At 41.2% G+C, this 18,839-nt stretch overlaps 1 protein-coding gene across 1 annotated transcript in view; it reads left to right on the top strand.

The window, feature by feature from the left end:
• Positions 1-18,839, top strand: part of LOC110452647 (A disintegrin and metalloproteinase with thrombospondin motifs 9-like) — a 177,184-nt gene that overhangs the window by 89,785 nt on the left and 68,560 nt on the right. The window lies entirely within an intron of this gene.

Here is an 18,839-nt window from a genome sequence, read left to right as displayed (position 1 = left end):
AAGCCCTAGTGCCACACCCCTTTCATCATCATGCCACTCCCCTTAACCCTTGTGCCACCCCCTTTCATCATCATGCCTCTCCCCTAAGCCCTTGTGCCACACCCCTTTTATCATCATGCCACTGCCCTTAACCCTTGTGCCACCCCCTTTCATCATCATGCCTCTCCCCTAAGCCCTTATGCCACACCCCTTTCATCATCTTGCCCTCCCCTAAGCCCTTGTGCCACACCCCTTTAATCATCTTGCCCTCCCCTAAGCCCTTGTGCCACACCCCTTTTATTATCATGCCACTCCCCTTAACCCTTGTGTCACACCCCTTTTAATAGTCATGCCTCTCCCCTATATTACAAACAACTTTGAGTACTTTCAATAATCGTCCCGTTGCAGGACCATCACATCAATATCTATGCTGGATGGTTTGATTTCAATAATTTTACATAAAATACTGTCATTTTTATCTGAATGACAGGTTATGTCTTTAAAACAAAAAATAATAGTGTTACCTTGTTGAGATTTAACATACAGCCTTTTCTCATACACAAGTTTTTTTGGTTAAATCTCGGTCAAGTTCAATATACGTTGGACTGTTGATGATCTTTGTGACACTAAATACCTTAATTCTGGACCTGACCACAAGACTTAAGGGATTAGTGGTAATTAGAACTTAACACTTACCACAAAATACCATAAATCCCGAGGAATGAAGGCTGCAAGTCTTACAACATACACTGAGTGAACTTCTGTGACTGCAGCGATCAGTATTGTATAAACAATGTAGTAGTATTCCCAGGCCTTTCTAATATATAATTCAATATCATGAATAATGAAAAGATTATCTACTGTTTAGTGTATAATGGAAATAAAAACACGGTGTAATGTGAAGTATTATAATAATGTCATATTTGTCAGATTGGATAAGGACATCAAAGCATTGATGATCAGACGTCATGTGTGGGATATTCAAAACAGTTCAATAAATTAATTGGCAATCTTTTAAGTGTTTAACATTTATTCAATTAAAAGTTAAATAATTAAAATGTGTGCAGGTGAGCAAGTGTTAAGGCATTCTAGAGGGAGTAACAGCCGTCTGCCATTGTAAAACATTTATATTCTTACTCAGCTGTGAGCTGTGTTGACCCTCCTGGCCGACAGAAGTGACCCACCCAGCAGCCTAGGTGTGTAGAACCAGGATGTACTTTGCACCAAAGGCTGTGGCCAGCTGATGGATGTGGTCACTTTGTCCCCAACATAAATCTGTATTCTTGGATTCCAAACTGTAAGATATGTCCTCTTACTGGACGTAAATCTATACTTCTGTCTGCTCCCTCATCTGTATCCACAGTCACACTTGACGGATTTGGTCCGTTGGAGGACACATTTTGCCCTCCTCTTCCCCCCTCACTACATACCAGCTGTCAGGCAGTATCTCTTGCCTGTAGAGATACACAGTCAACATAATAGGGCCATGCACTTCTCCCTTTGTTAATTAGTACTGAGGTTAATTTGAAAATTAATTTGAAAGTTGCTGGTTTTATTTGGGTGACGCCCAGCCATTATATGGTATGTAGAAGATAGGTTTTATTGATGTTAGTGATTTGATAGTTTGTAGGTGTCTTGTTGTATAATGATAAGGGTATAAAACAGTCTGAGAGATAACATAGGTCTACAGCTTTCTTCTCCTATCAGTTCATACAAAACAGAAAGGTATGTGTTGGGATCTAAGCTGATGAGGGACAGCGAAGGTCTGCTAAGCCAGGTCTCAGGTGTTACAGCGAAACTCCATCAATGGATTACACTCATAATGATCACATCCTGAAAGTGACAAGTTCAAAGTCGTCACAGGAAGTCGGATCTAGCCTCCTACAGGGCCCCATTTACTTTTATTGAATAAAGATTGCATCTTTTTGAGGCTGTAATTTGAATTGTATGACATATGATGTCTTTTTTCTTTACCTGTGACTGACAGCAGGTAATCTGCACCAGTGGCTGGGCCACAGCGTGCGTACTCTGAGCGTACGTTGACAGAGTATATGAAGTGTCGCCTATAGACAGGAGATGCGCCTTAACCTGGCTACTTGGCAGCTGACGTCCAATGTTCCTACTTAGATGACAGAGAACATGACTTGAATCAACACTTTTTTTATGTAAATTGTCAATGAGGGTTTTCTGTGATATGACCCCCCACCCCCAACCCCTGCACCAGAAATTGGGGTTAGTGTGTCTGATCTGTGAAGTCCCCGCCAAAGTAAGGCCCCTGATACTACTCCAAACTTATCAAAACTGTTTAGAAATGCTGCGTTATGTACTATATATAAATATCTGTCCCCAGTTTCATTAGAGTCCCAGGTATTTTGTCACCTTCATCAGAGGGAGGGGATAGGATATAGGGTTAACGTGGCCTGACGTTGACCAAAGCCTCTCTTGGACATTTCCGGTACGCTTATGGCGTTGAGGACAGAAAAGTGAGGATGGAGCTCGAGGTTAAGGATGTAGAACAGGCAGGCTCTATTTTTAAGTAATTTATGTCATTCTGATTCCATTCAGACAGACTGGAATGTGGCCGACCTTATCCATGTCCAGATAATATAATCCCCGACTTTTGATCTTTATCGGGGAGGAAGGGAGCTCAGGACATACCATTCCAATAAAATAAGTATTTGAACACTACCCCAGAGCCGGTGTTGGTGGAGAAAGTTAATGACTTAAACAAACACACCTGATGGTAATCCAGATTATGTTTTGCTATCAGTTGCAGTTATGACGTTTTCAGCACAAGGTTCTAGCGATCAGTTATTCCTCCCGAACTTTGATGATAACTGAGAGATTTAATTAAAGAGTAACAAAGTTGATGGGTAAATCCTGCCTCTCAATTTGATTTCCACCTGCTCGGGGTACACAAGTCTGACGCACTCTCTGCTCGCTTGATAAACTTTGGCAAGTTTTTTTGCTTCTGATATAAAACTGCCTCCATTTGCACTGCTGCCTTTGGCTGCATTTATAAGTCATTACCTAAGAGTATGGGATCACCTGGTCTTATGGAGGAATCATTTCATCGCTAAGGAGACAAATTCTCCCCCCTTCCCAACCATCATTATGGATTTGAATGTTAAATCAGCAATCGCTCCACCTCCCATCTTTAGCCGTGAGTTATGACTGAACACTTGGCACTACCGACACATCCATTTTTCAATTTGCGAATGTTAATGTAGAATATGTGTAAGTCTCTGCTGAACACTGATAATTGTAATAATCTTTGCCAGATTATCGAGTTCATCCAGCAGAGTCCTGGGGTCTCTGTCTGCCAGTTAGTGGGGTGGTTTTTGGAGAGTGTTCAATTGTTTTTGAGTATGCTGCCTGTAGATTCAGTAATTTTCCGTATGAGATGAGGACAGACAGGTAGCACTTGACCGTAGTTAACATTTAAGTTGTGATGAGAGCCAACCTTTGAAGTCGAGGATTGCCAGAACCTGATATTGTCAAGGAAAGGACAGCTTTTCAATTAAGTAATGACAGAACGGTGTAACACATGGTTCTGTTTTGTTCTATGGGGTCAGTAATTGGTGGGAATGGGTTTTGTGTGAGGAGAGTGTGGATGCCCACTTTGTGCTTTACCCCAATGTACCCAGGCCAAGTCCCATAACCAGAGTAGTGGTCCCTACACACACTGGAGCTACCAGTTGTAGTGATGGAGTGTATAAATCTATTGTCGCTTCTCTTGAGCTAAACAATAAGTTCTTCCAAGTCTTATTGTGTGTTAAAAAAATCATTTCCACAGCAATATTAAGCTCACCACAAATATCATTTACCAGAAATGTATCATCTCAGAAACATATCACAATTTAAACATATGCAGCAAATTTTTTTATGCAGATAGAAAGGTTTTGTATAAAAGAGTTTATGGTTAGAGCTTACTTCTTTTTCTGAAAGTAAATGTCTGGGTTTTGGCATTCCTACCATTGTACTCCAGGCTACCCACACAAACTGGAAGTAGACTTCATGTATTGGAAAGAAACTAGGTATTAGTTTTGACTCTGTATATGATGAGAGACACCACAGATACAAGTCTCCACTTAGTGTACTGGGGTAGACACCAGATGTCAGTCTCGACCCTGTGTACCGTGACAGACACCAGATATCAGTCTTGACCCTGTGTACCATGACAGACACCAGATATCAGCCTTGACTCTGTGTACCGTGACAGACACCAGATATCTGACTTGACCCTGTGAACCGAGACAAGCACCAGATATCAGTCTTGACCCTGTGTACTGTGACAGACACGAGATATCAGTCTCGACCCTGTGTACCGTGACAGACACCAGATATCAGTCTCAACTCTGTGTACCGTGACAGACACCAGATATCTGTCTTGACTCTGTGTACCGTGACAGACACCAGATATCTGTCTTGACTCTGTGTACTGAGACAGACACCTGCGTTTTCAATGCTCGGGCCTGACTTACTGTCTTGGAGACCCTAACAATGTGTTTTCGAGACAATAGATTCTCCCTGTGTGCCTGGCAGATCTGTGCAGATCTGTGGAGCCTCATATGTTTTGCTTGTGGAACTGTTTGCCAACAAATGGTGGTGTGTGTGTGGCTGGAGCTGTTCCACACGTAATGATAGAGGTACAGGGGCCATTGACTTCGTCAGCACCTATTGCGAAAGGCTTCTGTCACTATACCTTTTACTTTTCAAAAACCTGTGGCAATAGCTTGGTCCTTCTGGGGGTGAAGTAAACTAAATGGTTAATTTCTTTCACATTATTGTCTGAAATACAATCCTTGTTGTAATTTTTAAAGACTATCACCTAAACTTTTGCCAAGTAATCAGTAGGGTTGTCCATATCTTGGGTTGTTCGTACGTAGGTCTGAGTTGATTCATAAAAAGTTTCAAGTAAAATATTTTTTTTATAAAATTATTGAAAGCTTCATACTTTCAGGTGTTCTCTATGGACAACACATCACTAGGGAGGGCTTTAAACTTGCTGTCAATGTGTCTAAATTTTTCTTCAAGTATAATACTATACCATTTACCTAGGAATGAAAAAAACAACAAGCATATCCTTTCAGAAATATAAATTTTCTATAAAGGCGATTGGAAAAGTTGATAGCAGTGTAAGTTATATTTATGTGAGTGCGATGTGTGCGCACAGATTTGATAACAAAGTATTAGTTTTGCAGGTTGTGTACATTTTGACAAAACTATCAGTGTTATTTTTATAGAATTGTACGGTGATCCCTGAGAACACTCGGGAGCATGGAGGAATCACCGATGTTTCAACCTCCACAAAATAACATAAAAGTGAGGTGAAGATTTTATCCAGCTCATGTTCCATGCATTTTGCAGTTTTGTCAATCTTAAGATTGAATGGGTTAAAAATATACCATTTCAAAGGCAAGCTATCCCGGAAATCTACCTAAATAGATTTGGTTGCCTTCTTTAGTTACGAGACCTTGTCCAGGGTACTACATGGTAGTTTATGAATTCAAAAGTAGAAAGGTTTTCTTTCGATTGGTAGAGACATTTACGAGGCCTGGGTGCCGTACAGGAGCTCTGACCCCGGAAAGGTCGTCGTGGATCTCCACTCCTATTACACGTCACACTGCCCCATCTTGTGACAACTCCAGGGGCCATTGTGTCCCTCTGTATATCAAAATCTGCTCCTTCTTTTGGTAAAAACTGTTTATTGACAGAAAGTTGTAATTTTGGGTAATGCATGAATAGTCTGTGATTGTAAGCGATGATAGATCCATTTGATCTGCTCTTTTCAAAGCCGAGGGATGTTGAATTAATTTGGCTGTCATTAACAAGCTTTTTTGGTTCAGTGTTTTTTATCACTCAAATTAAAACATCAAACAGCGTAATGGTCTGATTTGTTCTGCCTGACAATGAATCAGCCCTCTAGCTTTACTATCTCTGGTTATGATACATTTATTAGCCACTTACAGATGAAACAAGGGCCGCTTGTATCTTGACATATGTAGAAAATGTTTGTGTTGGCATGTTGTGTTATAAAACCTCAATGACAATGTGTGTCAGGAATACCTAATTAGGTTTGGTATTAATCTGTATTACTTACAATCATCACATCTGTTCAAAATACTCTGTATACAATATTTCTTTATTTTTTGTTCAACTTTTTAATTAAAAGACAGAAAAACAGAAAGGTAACAATTGATCATGATGACCTTTGTAAGAATGAGGTCAGGAAAATCCAACATGGATCTCAGATAAAAAGAAGACATATGGTGTGTTTTATTAAGTATGGTAGTTACACAGTTTGAAAGACATGATAAATTAAAAAGTTTATTGTGCTGACGGAGGGAGCGAAATTATAGCATAGCTGTCGATTAGTGTGGCCTCTGGTTGAATTTTAGACGAGGCTATCTTAGGGAGTAATTAGTGTAATCTTGTTTGTTCTGGTCAAACAATTAACCCTCCCTTGGGTTTCTGATAATTCTAATCAAGCTGTCTTTGTCTGGTAAATCTCGACTGACATCCAGTATAAAGTGACTTAATACATTTTTGAATACTCTGAAGATTTTGATAATTCCCTTGCTTTGTACAGTTGTATTATTAACAAGCTCCTGGTCCCTAGGGTTTCACTACTAGTCAGACGTTATTAGAGAGGAGGTATTGTAACTATTATCATCACTAATAGGATTTATATATTTTACACCGGTCAAGTTCTGTAGTTCGTCAGGAGGTTCAAGTCACTGGTTAGCTATTTTCACTAGATCAAAGCTTGACGAACGCTCAAAATGGTTCTCTCCCATAAACAAAATGGTTCTCTCCCGTACGCTCAAATAAATTAGTGTTGACTTCTTAATTGAATCTGTCTGTTAAGGTCAAATAAATCTCTGTTGACCAGTTGGATATCAATAAATGGCGGTGTTGCACTGATAGGACCCCTGACCTTTGACACGGCACAGATACGGCTGTAACAGATCACAATGAGGGAGAGATAGGTAATGGTACCATTAAACCTGTGATATCCCCCGACTGTTCAGTATGGAAAAAAATGGATGAGTTTGACATGGCCCTTTTTGATGTGTCAGATAGTCTGGTCAGAACTCTATGTAGGCCATCACTTGTCACTCCCAATCATGTGTTCCTCATTAAAGATCTGTCCACCTTCTGTGAAAGGTTGTCAACCCATTCTCCCCTTTCAAATAAGAAAGATTTGACAGTGAAAGCAATAAATTGACTATCTTCAATTGATACACATACCATGGCCCACTGAGTGTAGGAGACATCTCAAGTGTTAATCAGGTTGCCTAATTCTCTGGGGGGACAGAGGAGCCCCTCAGAAGGAGCTGTCAAAACCTTCTCTGTAGAAACATGACATGTAAAGGATGGCTGCTTTTTATGATTGTGTAAAGGTCAGAAAGGAAGGGACTTTCAAACACAAAGGTTGTCTCAGCAGTCAGATAGGTTAGCTTTGTTTTCACCTCCCCAATGTCAACCTATCCTTGTTGGTTAGCCTAGCCTTAACTTTTATCTTTTTTATCTGTGGTTACGGCGGCTTCTATCGACTTTTGTTTTACTGACAGTTAATACCCAACCCCTCAAAATCAAAGTCTGATAAACTTTAATGTCTTATGAATTGTTTTGATGTGCCTGATTGGAATGTAATTAATTGACATGATAATATAACAGATTTAGAAACAATTAATGCATTGACAATCATTTAGGGTGTAAAGATTTGGTATTATACTGTATAGATAAAATAAATTCATTCAGAATTCTGAAATTTAATTTATTTCATTGTTAATTAGGTATGACAGTAGAACTGTTTGTGTAAAATTTGTCTACAAATTGTTAAAAAATTACAATTAAAATACATTGAAGTTATTTATAGTCTGGCAGATATTAACAGTATGTCATGTGTAACATAATTATATAATAATGTCACTAAACTGAAAAACAAAGCCTTTAACCTGCTATCAGATTGTTTAAGCTTTGTCAGTATAGTGAGATTTTAAGTTAGAATTTCAAAATTGTGTTTTTTTTAGAAATATCTTCAAGGCTGGTGTTATTTACTGGTCTACAGTTGTTTGTATTCTACTCGAGAAGATTTTCTTATAAATAACTTTCGGTTTGTTTGAATATCACTCTTAAAAACTGGACCTATGAAATCAGTTATAACTTATTTTAACTTTTTTCTTGAAAGGTATTTTCAAAGCTATTGAAGTCATATATACAAACAGGTATATTATGTCTTGTAACACTTTTAGAAAACTTTAAAGCATCTAAATATTTCAATCTGAGTTAATGAAGTTTTAGATTTACATAGACTTGGAACAGAGCTTGGAACAAGCGGTCGTGGTTAACGAGTACAGTTTGGGAAACATTAGGGCTGTATATGTACTGGTAATGACTTGTACATGGGTAGGGACCAAACCTGTTACTGCTGATGCGTGATGATACCACAGATGTAGACCAGACGCAGAGATACCTTAAAACACCACCTTTAGGGAGCCTGCTACCCGTCCTTAATAGCAATTAATTGTTACATCTACAGATTGTCTGGTTTTAAAGACGGTAGCTGTTAATTTTTTGTTTCGGTAACACAGGCCATAGGTAACTGTTGATTTGTGTGGAGTGGGGCTGTGATGTGTTAGTAACAAACACTAGCCTAGCATGGAAAGCATGGCCGTTTCCTGGTGAGGGAAAACTGTAGCACTTGAGATTAAGATAACCTTCCAGGGCTGTTAAATTCCTTATTGGATTACTCCAAACAGGAGGGGTTTACTCTCGCAATTTAGTCAATTTAATCGCCTTATCGGTTCATTGCGTAAGTGTAGATCTATTATTGGCCATAATGTATTAAGTGTTGACCTGATAGGGGAATAGGATAAATTAATCTTAAACCGTTGACTTTTTGTCTAAGGTTACGTTTAAATGGTCAGTTGGTATAACTACTGGACCACCTATATACACAGCATACTGGTATAGAATCCTTTAACACATAGATTTAATACACCCACCTCTAATCTAGAATCGGATAGAATTTAGGATTCAAAACCATGTAAATACATAAAATCAAAGTTAGAGATGAAATTATAATGTTACAGGCACATATTAAAGTCATGCCCTTAAGAATTTCAAAGAAAGTTAAAAGTTGTAAGACTGATTATATGTTTTGTGAGAAAGGTTGGTATCAGAAGACTTCATGCCTTGTCTTGTACTGGTTCGGGAATTAATAAAATATAGGCTTGTCTGTTGTCCCATCCAGTTGTAAGAAACAATAAGATTTGTTGAAATGAAGTGCATGTATTTGGGTCTGTCTGACAGAAGGGTTGGTATCGGAGGAGTCCATGTGTTGGGGTCTGTCTGACAGAAGGGTTGGTATCGGAGGAGTCCATGTGTTGGGGTCTGTCTGACAAAAGGGTTGGTATCAGAGGAGTCCATGTGTTGGGGTTTGTCTGACAGAAGAGTTGGTATTGGAGGATTCCATGTGTTGGGGTCTGTCTGACAGAAGGGTTGGTATCGGAGGAGTCCATGTGTTGGGGTCTTTCTGACAGAAGGGTTGGTATCGGAGGAGTCCATGTGTTGGGGTCTTTCTGACAGAAGGGTTGGTATCGGAGGAGTCCATGTGTTGGGGTCTTTCTGACAGAAGGGTTGGCNCTGTGTACCGTGACAGACACCAGATATCTGTCTTGACTCTGTGTACTGAGACAGACACCTGCGTTTTCAATGCTCGGGCCTGACTTACTGTCTTGGAGACCCTAACAATGTGTTTTCGAGACAATAGATTCTCCCTGTGTGCCTGGCAGATCTGTGCAGATCTGTGGAGCCTCATATGTTTTGCTTGTGGAACTGTTTGCCAACAAATGGTGGTGTGTGTGTGGCTGGAGCTGTTCCACACGTAATGATAGAGGTACAGGGGCCATTGACTTCGTCAGCACCTATTGCGAAAGGCTTCTGTCACTATACCTTTTACTTTTCAAAAACCTGTGGCAATAGCTTGGTCCTTCTGGGGGTGAAGTAAACTAAATGGTTAATTTCTTTCACATTATTGTCTGAAATACAATCCTTGTTGTAATTTTTAAAGACTATCACCTAAACTTTTGCCAAGTAATCAGTAGGGTTGTCCATATCTTGGGTTGTTCGTACGTAGGTCTGAGTTGATTCATAAAAAGTTTCAAGTAAAATATTTTTTTTATAAAATTATTGAAAGCTTCATACTTTCAGGTGTTCTCTATGGACAACACATCACTAGGGAGGGCTTTAAACTTGCTGTCAATGTGTCTAAATTTTTCTTCAAGTATAATACTATACCATTTACCTAGGAATGAAAAAAACAACAAGCATATCCTTTCAGAAATATAAATTTTCTATAAAGGCGATTGGAAAAGTTGATAGCAGTGTAAGTTATATTTATGTGAGTGCGATGTGTGCGCACAGATTTGATAACAAAGTATTAGTTTTGCAGGTTGTGTACATTTTGACAAAACTATCAGTGTTATTTTTATAGAATTGTACGGTGATCCCTGAGAACACTCGGGAGCATGGAGGAATCACCGATGTTTCAACCTCCACAAAATAACATAAAAGTGAGGTGAAGATTTTATCCAGCTCATGTTCCATGCATTTTGCAGTTTTGTCAATCTTAAGATTGAATGGGTTAAAAATATACCATTTCAAAGGCAAGCTATCCCGGAAATCTACCTAAATAGATTTGGTTGCCTTCTTTAGTTACGAGACCTTGTCCAGGGTACTACATGGTAGTTTATGAATTCAAAAGTAGAAAGGTTTTCTTTCGATTGGTAGAGACATTTACGAGGCCTGGGTGCCGTACAGGAGCTCTGACCCCGGAAAGGTCGTCGTGGATCTCCACTCCTATTACACGTCACACTGCCCCATCTTGTGACAACTCCAGGGGCCATTGTGTCCCTCTGTATATCAAAATCTGCTCCTTCTTTTGGTAAAAACTGTTTATTGACAGAAAGTTGTAATTTTGGGTAATGCATGAATAGTCTGTGATTGTAAGCGATGATAGATCCATTTGATCTGCTCTTTTCAAAGCCGAGGGATGTTGAATTAATTTGGCTGTCATTAACAAGCTTTTTTGGTTCAGTGTTTTTTATCACTCAAATTAAAACATCAAACAGCGTAATGGTCTGATTTGTTCTGCCTGACAATGAATCAGCCCTCTAGCTTTACTATCTCTGGTTATGATACATTTATTAGCCACTTACAGATGAAACAAGGGCCGCTTGTATCTTGACATATGTAGAAAATGTTTGTGTTGGCATGTTGTGTTATAAAACCTCAATGACAATGTGTGTCAGGAATACCTAATTAGGTTTGGTATTAATCTGTATTACTTACAATCATCACATCTGTTCAAAATACTCTGTATACAATATTTCTTTATTTTTTGTTCAACTTTTTAATTAAAAGACAGAAAAACAGAAAGGTAACAATTGATCATGATGACCTTTGTAAGAATGAGGTCAGGAAAATCCAACATGGATCTCAGATAAAAAGAAGACATATGGTGTGTTTTATTAAGTATGGTAGTTACACAGTTTGAAAGACATGATAAATTAAAAAGTTTATTGTGCTGACGGAGGGAGCGAAATTATAGCATAGCTGTCGATTAGTGTGGCCTCTGGTTGAATTTTAGACGAGGCTATCTTAGGGAGTAATTAGTGTAATCTTGTTTGTTCTGGTCAAACAATTAACCCTCCCTTGGGTTTCTGATAATTCTAATCAAGCTGTCTTTGTCTGGTAAATCTCGACTGACATCCAGTATAAAGTGACTTAATACATTTTTGAATACTCTGAAGATTTTGATAATTCCCTTGCTTTGTACAGTTGTATTATTAACAAGCTCCTGGTCCCTAGGGTTTCACTACTAGTCAGACGTTATTAGAGAGGAGGTATTGTAACTATTATCATCACTAATAGGATTTATATATTTTACACCGGTCAAGTTCTGTAGTTCGTCAGGAGGTTCAAGTCACTGGTTAGCTATTTTCACTAGATCAAAGCTTGACGAACGCTCAAAATGGTTCTCTCCCATAAACAAAATGGTTCTCTCCCGTACGCTCAAATAAATTAGTGTTGACTTCTTAATTGAATCTGTCTGTTAAGGTCAAATAAATCTCTGTTGACCAGTTGGATATCAATAAATGGCGGTGTTGCACTGATAGGACCCCTGACCTTTGACACGGCACAGATACGGCTGTAACAGATCACAATGAGGGAGAGATAGGTAATGGTACCATTAAACCTGTGATATCCCCCGACTGTTCAGTATGGAAAAAAATGGATGAGTTTGACATGGCCCTTTTTGATGTGTCAGATAGTCTGGTCAGAACTCTATGTAGGCCATCACTTGTCACTCCCAATCATGTGTTCCTCATTAAAGATCTGTCCACCTTCTGTGAAAGGTTGTCAACCCATTCTCCCCTTTCAAATAAGAAAGATTTGACAGTGAAAGCAATAAATTGACTATCTTCAATTGATACACATACCATGGCCCACTGAGTGTAGGAGACATCTCAAGTGTTAATCAGGTTGCCTAATTCTCTGGGGGGACAGAGGAGCCCCTCAGAAGGAGCTGTCAAAACCTTCTCTGTAGAAACATGACATGTAAAGGATGGCTGCTTTTTATGATTGTGTAAAGGTCAGAAAGGAAGGGACTTTCAAACACAAAGGTTGTCTCAGCAGTCAGATAGGTTAGCTTTGTTTTCACCTCCCCAATGTCAACCTATCCTTGTTGGTTAGCCTAGCCTTAACTTTTATCTTTTTTATCTGTGGTTACGGCGGCTTCTATCGACTTTTGTTTTACTGACAGTTAATACCCAACCCCTCAAAATCAAAGTCTGATAAACTTTAATGTCTTATGAATTGTTTTGATGTGCCTGATTGGAATGTAATTAATTGACATGATAATATAACAGATTTAGAAACAATTAATGCATTGACAATCATTTAGGGTGTAAAGATTTGGTATTATACTGTATAGATAAAATAAATTCATTCAGAATTCTGAAATTTAATTTATTTCATTGTTAATTAGGTATGACAGTAGAACTGTTTGTGTAAAATTTGTCTACAAATTGTTAAAAAATTACAATTAAAATACATTGAAGTTATTTATAGTCTGGCAGATATTAACAGTATGTCATGTGTAACATAATTATATAATAATGTCACTAAACTGAAAAACAAAGCCTTTAACCTGCTATCAGATTGTTTAAGCTTTGTCAGTATAGTGAGATTTTAAGTTAGAATTTCAAAATTGTGTTTTTTTTAGAAATATCTTCAAGGCTGGTGTTATTTACTGGTCTACAGTTGTTTGTATTCTACTCGAGAAGATTTTCTTATAAATAACTTTCGGTTTGTTTGAATATCACTCTTAAAAACTGGACCTATGAAATCAGTTATAACTTATTTTAACTTTTTTCTTGAAAGGTATTTTCAAAGCTATTGAAGTCATATATACAAACAGGTATATTATGTCTTGTAACACTTTTAGAAAACTTTAAAGCATCTAAATATTTCAATCTGAGTTAATGAAGTTTTAGATTTACATAGACTTGGAACAGAGCTTGGAACAAGCGGTCGTGGTTAACGAGTACAGTTTGGGAAACATTAGGGCTGTATATGTACTGGTAATGACTTGTACATGGGTAGGGACCAAACCTGTTACTGCTGATGCGTGATGATACCACAGATGTAGACCAGACGCAGAGATACCTTAAAACACCACCTTTAGGGAGCCTGCTACCCGTCCTTAATAGCAATTAATTGTTACATCTACAGATTGTCTGGTTTTAAAGACGGTAGCTGTTAATTTTTTGTTTCGGTAACACAGGCCATAGGTAACTGTTGATTTGTGTGGAGTGGGGCTGTGATGTGTTAGTAACAAACACTAGCCTAGCATGGAAAGCATGGCCGTTTCCTGGTGAGGGAAAACTGTAGCACTTGAGATTAAGATAACCTTCCAGGGCTGTTAAATTCCTTATTGGATTACTCCAAACAGGAGGGGTTTACTCTCGCAATTTAGTCAATTTAATCGCCTTATCGGTTCATTGCGTAAGTGTAGATCTATTATTGGCCATAATGTATTAAGTGTTGACCTGATAGGGGAATAGGATAAATTAATCTTAAACCGTTGACTTTTTGTCTAAGGTTACGTTTAAATGGTCAGTTGGTATAACTACTGGACCACCTATATACACAGCATACTGGTATAGAATCCTTTAACACATAGATTTAATACACCCACCTCTAATCTAGAATCGGATAGAATTTAGGATTCAAAACCATGTAAATACATAAAATCAAAGTTAGAGATGAAATTATAATGTTACAGGCACATATTAAAGTCATGCCCTTAAGAATTTCAAAGAAAGTTAAAAGTTGTAAGACTGATTATATGTTTTGTGAGAAAGGTTGGTATCAGAAGACTTCATGCCTTGTCTTGTACTGGTTCGGGAATTAATAAAATATAGGCTTGTCTGTTGTCCCATCCAGTTGTAAGAAACAATAAGATTTGTTGAAATGAAGTGCATGTATTTGGGTCTGTCTGACAGAAGGGTTGGTATCGGAGGAGTCCATGTGTTGGGGTCTGTCTGACAGAAGGGTTGGTATCAGAGGAGTCCTTGTGTTGGGGTTCGTCTGACAGAAGGGCTGGCATTGGAGGATTCCATGTGCTGGGGTCTGTCTGACAGAAGGGCTGTATCGGAGGAGTCCATGTGTTGGGGTCTGGCTGACAGAAGGGTTGGTATCGGAGGAGTCCCTGTGTTGGGGTCTGTCTGACAGAAGGGTTAGTATTGGAGGAGTCCATGTGTTGGGGTCTCACTGACAGAAGGGTTGGTATCGGAGGAGTCCCTGTGTTGGGGTCTGTCTGACAGAAGGGTTGATATCGGAGGAGTCCTTGTGTTTGGGTCTGTCTGACAGAAGGGTTAGTATCGGAGGAGTCCATGTGTTGGGGTCTTTCTGACAGAAGGGTTGGTATCGGAGGAGTCCTTGTGTTGGGGCCTGTCTGACAGAAGGGTTGGTATCAGAGGAGTCCTTGTGTTGGGGTTCGTCTGACAGAAGGGTTGGTATTGGAGGAGTCCATGTGTTGGGGTCTCACTGACAGAAGGGTTGGTATCGGAGGAGTCCTTGCGTTGGGGTCTGTCTGACAGAAGGGTTGGTATCGGAGTAGTCCATGTGTTGGGGTCGGTCTGACAGAAGGGTTTGTATCGGAGGAGTCCATGTGTTGGGGTCGGTCTGACTGAAGGGTTGGTATCGGAGGAGTCCATGTGTTGGGGTCGGTCTGACTGAAGGGTTGGTATCGGAGGAGTCCATGTGTGGGGTCTGTCTGACAGAAGGGTTGGTATCGGAGTAGTCCATGTGTTGGGGTCTGTCTGACAGAGGGGGTGGTATCGGAGGAGTCCATGTGTTGGGGTCGGTCTGACTGAAGGGTTGGTATCGGAGGAGTCCATGTGTTGGGGGCTGTCTGACAGAAGGGCTGGTATCGGAGGATTCCATGTGTTGGGGTCTGTCTGACAGAAGGGTTAGTATTGGAGGAGACCATGTGTTGGGGTCTGTCTGACAGAAGGGCTGGTATCGGAGGAGTCCATGTGTTGGGGTCCGTCTGACAGAAGGGCTGGTATCGGAGGAGTCTATGTGTTGGGGTCTGTCTGACAGAAGGGTAGATATTGGAGGAGTCCTTGTGTTGGGGCCTGTCTGACAGAAGGGTTGGTATCAGAGGAGTCCTTGTGTTGGGGTTCGTCTGACAGAAGGGCTGGCATTGGAGGATTCCATGTGCTGGGGTCTGTCTGACAGAAGGGCTGTATCGGAGGAGTCCATGTGTTGGGGTCTGTAGGAGTCCATGTGTTGGGGTCTTTCTGACAGAAGGGTTGGTATCGGAGGAGTCCTTGTGTTGGGGTCTGTCTGACAGAAGGGTTGGTATCAGAGGAGTCCTTGTGTTGGGGTTCGTCTGACAGAAGGGTTGGTATTGGAGGATTCCATGTGCTGGGGTCTGTCTGACAGAAGGGTTGGTATTGGAGGAGTCCATGTGTTGGGGTCGGTCTGACTGAAGGGTTGGTATCGGAGGAGTCCTTGTGGTGGGGTCTGTCTGACAGAAGGGCTGGTGTCGGAGGAGTCCATGTGTTGGGGTCGGTCTGACAGAAGGGTTGGTATCGGAGGAGTCCTTGTGGTGGGGTCTGTCTGACAGAAGGGTAGATATCGGAGGAGTCCTTGTGTTTGGGTCTGTCTGACAGAAGGGTTAGTATCGGAGGAGTCCATGTGTTGGGGTCTGTCTGACAGAAGGGTTGGTATCAGAGGAGTCCTTGTGTTGGGGTCTGTCTGACAGAAGGGTAGATATCGGAGGGGTCCTTGTGTTTGGGTCTGTCTGACAGAAGGGTTGGTATCGGAGGAGGCCTTGTGTTGGGGTCTGTCTGACAGAAGGGCTGGTATCGGAGGAGTCCTTGTATTGGGGTCTGTCTGACAGAAGGGTTGGTATCGGTGGAGTCCATGTGTTGGGGTCTGTCTGACAGAAGGGGAGATATCGGAGGGGTCCTTGTGTTTGGGTCTGTCTGACAGAAGGGTTAGTATCGGAGGAGTCCATGTGTTGGGGGCTGTCTGACAGAAGGGCTGGTATCGGAGGAGTCCATGTGTTGGGGTCGGTCTGACAGAAGGGTTTGTATCGGAGGAGTCCATGTGTTGGGGTCGGTCTGACAGAAGGGTTGGTATCGGAGGAGTCCATGTGTTGGGGTCTGCCTGACAGAAGGGTTGGTATCGGAGGAGTCCATGTTTTGGGGTCTGTCTGACAGAAGGGCTGGTATCGGAGGAGTCCATGTGTTGGGGGCTGTCTGACAGAAGGGTAGATATCGGAGGAGTCCATGTGTTGGGGTCTGTCTGACAGGAGGGTTGGTATCGGAGGAGTCCATGTGTTGGGGTCTGCCTGACAGAAGGGTTGGTATCGGAGGAGTCCTTGTGTTTGGGTCTGTCTGACAGAAGGGTTGGTATCGGAGGAGGCCTTGTGTTGGGGTCTGTCTGACAGAAGGGCTGGTATCGGAGGATTCCATGTGTTGGGGTCTGTCTGACAGAAGGGCTGGTATTGGAGGAGTCTATGTGTTGGGGTCTGTCTGACAGAAGGGTTTGTATCGGAGGAGTCCATGTGTTGGGGTCGGTCTGACAGAAGGGTTTGTATCGGAGGAGTCCATGTGTTGGGGGCTGTCTGACAGAAGGGCTGGTATCGGAGGAGTCCTTGTGTTGGGGTCTGCCTGACAGAAGGGTTGGTATCGGAGGAGTCCTTGTGTTTGGGTCTGTCTGACAGAAGGGTTGGTATCGGAGGAGTCCTTGTGTTGGGGTCTGCCTGACAGAAGGGTTGGTATCGGAGGAGTCCATGTTTTGGGGTCTGTCTGACAGAAGGGCTGGTATCGGAGGAGTCCTGGTGTTGGGGTCTGTCTGACAGAAGGGTTGGTATCAGAGGAGTCCTTGTGTTGGGGTCTGTCTGACAGAAGGGCTGGTATCGGAGGAGTCCATGTGTTGGGGTCGGTCTGACAGAAGGGTTGGTATCGGAGGAGTCCATGTGTTGGGGTTTGTCTGACAGAAGGGTTGGTATTGGAGGATTCCATGTGCTGGGGTCTGTCTGACAGAAGGGTTGGTATCGGAGGAGTCCTTGTGTTGGGGTCTGTCTGACAGAAGGGTAGATATCGGAGGGGTCCTTGTGTTTGGGTCTGTCTGACAGAAGGGTTGGTATCGGAGGAGTCCTTGTGTTGGGGTTTCTCTGACAGAAGGGTTGGTATTGGAGGATTCCATGTGCTGGGGTCTGTCTGACAGAAGGGTTGGTATCGGAGGAGTCCTTGCCTTGTCATACATGGTCAGGGTCTCTCCGGTTAAAAGTAACACATTTATCTGGAAACATTTTAGTAATGCATTTATTTCTGCTGACTGCATGCTTATAAAAGTGTCAATCTCCATCGACGGTATCATCTGTCCATCCATCTCCTCGGCCACCCATCTGTAAAACACGGTTTTTACATGTACATCTGGCAGCACATCCATCTGTCTAGTCTGGCCAATACAAGCAACTCAGACTGGTCAAAACTGACCAGTTGAAGTTAGAACATACTTTATCTAGGACCCCCACAGTATAATGCTGTTTGAAGATAGAAATGGCTGTTGAGGAGTCTGAGATGATTTACTATTTAATCCATACTTGTAAGGCCCTTCCATCCAAAGCATCATTATCTTGTTACTCATCTTCTGAAATTTACACAAATAAAAAGTTAAGCTAAACAAATTATTAGAAAAAATAAAATGATGTTTTCCTTATTTAGATCCATTCACAAATAGAAAAGCAGGTAGAACTTAGTTGTATCGGAACACATAAGGAAATGTTATTGATTTATCATTGTTGGTGATAAACTTTCAAGTAGACCAGGTTTTGGTGTCCAGTCTGGTCAGTTGGGTCGGTTTAGAAGTGGTCTAATCATCACCCTATGGAGGCAACAGATACTCCCTAACAGAAAACATAATCCTGATAGACCACTGAGATACTGCTCACAACTGTCATTCTACACCCATTACACCCTGATAGGTTATCTCCCTTTGAAAGAGAATCTTTTATGAGGAGAGGGTTGGGAAAGGGGGAGGTAAGCATGATTATGTGAAAGTGGGGGAGGAACATTCAGGTAAAGGAGTTTAAGGGGAGGTGAATATTAGGGGGTTAAAAGGGGGACACAACAATGGAAACTGAGGGGGAAGTATGGGTATTAGAAGGTAAGAACATTTAGGTATAGGGGTATAGAACATTTAGGTAAAGGGGTATAGAACATTTAGGTAAAGGGGTATAGAACATTTAGGTAAAGGGGTATAGA

This window comes from Mizuhopecten yessoensis, unplaced genomic scaffold, assembly GCF_002113885.1.
Source record: "Mizuhopecten yessoensis strain PY_sf001 unplaced genomic scaffold, ASM211388v2 scaffold6779, whole genome shotgun sequence".
Taxonomy (NCBI): domain Eukaryota; kingdom Metazoa; phylum Mollusca; class Bivalvia; order Pectinida; family Pectinidae; genus Mizuhopecten; species Mizuhopecten yessoensis.
This window is presented reverse-complemented; position numbering and strand designations above follow the sequence as displayed.